The following is a 3,434-nucleotide window of genomic DNA, read 5'->3' on the forward strand; positions in this document are numbered from 1 at the left end:
CAAATAGCTGGGATTACAGGCATGCACCACCATGCCCAGCTAATTTTGTACTTTTAGTAGAGACAGGGTTTCACCATGTTGGTCAGGCTGTTTTTGAACTCCTGACATCGAGTGATCCACCCGCCTCGGCCTCCCAAAGTGCTAGGATTACAGGTGTGAGCCACCATGCCTGGCCAGTGCACTTTACTTCTATTATTATTACATTGTAATATACAATGAAATAATTAATTATACAACTCACCATAATGTGGAATCAGTGGGAGCCCTGAGATTGTTTTCCTGCAACTAGGCAGTCCCATCTGGGGGTGATGGGGTCAATGACAGATCATCAGGCATTAGATTCTCGTAAGGAGCATGTAACCTAGATCCCTCACATGCACAGTTCACAATAGGATTCACACTTCTATGAGAATCTAATGCTGCTGCTGCTGTGACAAGAGGCGGAGCTCAGGTGGTAATGAGAGTGATGGGGAGTGGCTGTAAATGTAGATGAAGCTTTACTCACTTGCCCACTGGTCGTCCCCTGCTGTGTAGCCAGGTCCCTAACAGGTCACAGACCAGTATCAATCTGTGCCCCAGGGCTTAGGGACCCCTGCACTAGATGATTAATATTTACATTGAATTTTGAGAAGCACTGGCTGGGCGAAGTGGTTCACACCTGTAATCCCAGCTCTTTGTGGGGCCAAGGCAGGCAGATCACTTGAGGCCAGGAGTTCGAGACCAGCCTCGCCAACATGGCGAAACCCTGTCTCTACTAAAAATACAAAAATTAGCTGGGTGTGGTGGCCTCCCAGCTACTTGGGAGGCTGAGGGAGGAGAATCGCTTCAAACCAGGAGGCGGGTTTGAGGCCAGGAGTTCAAGACCAGCCTGGCCAACATGGCAAAACCCCATCTCTACTAAAAATACAAAAAAAATTAGCGTTGCGTGCCTGTAGTCTCAGCTAACCAGGTGGCTGAGGCAGAAGAATCGCTTGAACCCAGGAGGCAATGTTGCAGTGAGCTGAGATCACACCACTGCACTCCAGCCTGAGCAACAAAGCAAGACTCTGTCTCAAAATAAATAAATAAAATAAAATAGAGATGATGATATCAATAAACTCTTATCAGTGACTATTTGAGAGGTATAGTAAAAGAGTGCTTCACTATACTTTTTGTAAAATTCCACACAAAGCATTTAAAAATCTAATTTATGGGATGTCCTTTTAAAATGGTCACTTCTATAATGTATTTATATTTATAGCACAATTAATTTGTATGCAATAAAAATATAAAATCTACAAATTATGGAATATGCCAGTATTTCAGTCCATTCCTGTTGCCATAACAAAATAACTTAGAGTGGGTAATTTATAAACAACAGAAATTTATTTCTCACAGTTTTGGAGGTTGGAAAGCACAAAATCAGCACCAGCATGTTCAGTGTCACTCCCTGCTTCCAAAATGGTGCTTTCTTGGTGCATACTCACATGGTAGGAAGAGTGAAAAGGAACAAGCAGCTTCCTTGCACCTTATATAAAGTCATTAAATCCCATTCATAAGAGCTCTGCCCTCATGACTTAATTACTTCCTAAAGACCCCACCTCTTAATTCTAGCATATTGGCAATTATGTTTCAACATATGAATTTTGGGGGGTACATTTAGAACACAGCAGCCAATTTCCTAGTTCTTGACATATATGTGAACATCCTGGAATACAGAGGGGTTGGGAGTATACGTAACTCTCCATCTATGTATTTCCACAATCCCAATAACATTTTACACTCATACTGACACTCCAAATACTCTTTCTCCCCTTTCTGTGTTGGTTTCTACTTTTCTGGTTAGCAATTGCCAAAGCAGGAATATAAGAAAGCCCACGACAATGGAACTGTCCAGAGTTTCGTTTCTTTATACAAGAATATTGTGTCCTGGCTGGGCACAGTAGCTCACGCCTGTAATCCCAGCACTTTGGGAGGCAGAGGCGGGTGGATCACTTGAGGCCAGGAGTTCGAAAAAAGAAAACAGTCCATTTATAACCTAAAATGCCTTTATTTCTTCAGTAAATAAGAAAATGAAAAACAAACATAAAAACCCTGTATCCTCTGCTGGTGCATTTCAGAAATGTCACCATTTCAAACACAAGGAAATAACTTTCTTGATACATAAATACTAGAAGCCCAAGAAAATATGAGGGGAAAATTATCTATAGTCATACGCTAAATATCTCTGTAATCAAAGATAAAGGTGCTTAATTTATGTACAATCCTATTATAATTTACCCTGAGTTAATATCCTTGGGGAAAAGAATCCTTTAAGAATTCCATTCAGTAAAACACTACATTAGGATAATATGAACAACATATTGTTTTATTTTTAAAAATATGTTTAGAGGCAGGGCCTTGCTCTATCACCCTGGCTGGAGTACAGTGGTGTAATCATAGTTCACTGCAGCCTCAAACTCCTGGGCTCAAGCGATCCTCCTACCTCAGCTTCCCAAGTAGCCAGGACTACAGGTTGGCATCATCATGTCTGGCTAATTTTTCTCTCTTTTTTTTTTTGTAGAGATGGGGGTCTCTCTGTTGCCCAAGCTTGTCTCAAACTCCTGAGGGCTCAAGCGATCCTTCTGCTTTGGTGTCCCAACGTGCTGAGATTACTGAGCCTGGCCTATGAACAACATAATAAACTCTAACATCTTCACAGAATGATACTCCAGATTATTTTAAAGTTGTCTGCCTCAACAACATAACAGTACCAAAATTTCCAATTAAAAAAAATCAACTAGGCACGGTGGCTCACACTTGTAATCTTCCTTTTGGGAGGCCAAGGTGGGGCCATTCCTTGAGCCCAGGAGTACGAGACCAGCCTGGGCAACACAGAAAGACCATGTCTCTACAAAAAAATTTAAAAATTGGCCAACCATGGTGGTGTGTACCTGTGGTTCCAGCTACTTGGGAGGCTGAAGTGGGAGGATCATTTGAGTCCAAGGGGTCTAGGTTGCAGTGAGCCATGATCATGCTCTCACACTCCAGCCTGGGTGACAGAGCAAGACCCTGAATAAACGAATGAATGAATGAATATTTAAAAAATCAAACTAGCCCTCTCTTTCATCATTTACTTCTAACAGTAGTTTGTTTTACAAGCAAATATCAAGTACACGGTTAGATGGGATACACATTCACTCATAAACCTAAGTAAGCAAAAATCCCAAGGATCTGTAAAACTGTCAAAGGCAACATAAAAGGCTGACCTGGCAAATCGCTTTCTGTTTTTGTTTGTTGTTTTTTGTAGACAGAGTCTTGCTCTGGCGCCCAGACTGGAGTGAGGTGGTGTGATCTTGGCTCACTGCAGCCTCTGCCTCCCAAGCTCAAGCAATCCTTCCACCTCAGCCTCCTGAGTAGCTGGGACTACAGGCATGTGCCACCATGCCTGGCTAAATTTGTGTGTGTATGTGTGT

The sequence above is a fragment of the Mandrillus leucophaeus genome, unplaced genomic scaffold, assembly GCF_000951045.1.
Source record: "Mandrillus leucophaeus isolate KB7577 unplaced genomic scaffold, Mleu.le_1.0 Scaffold159, whole genome shotgun sequence".
Lineage (NCBI taxonomy): Eukaryota > Metazoa > Chordata > Mammalia > Primates > Cercopithecidae > Mandrillus > Mandrillus leucophaeus.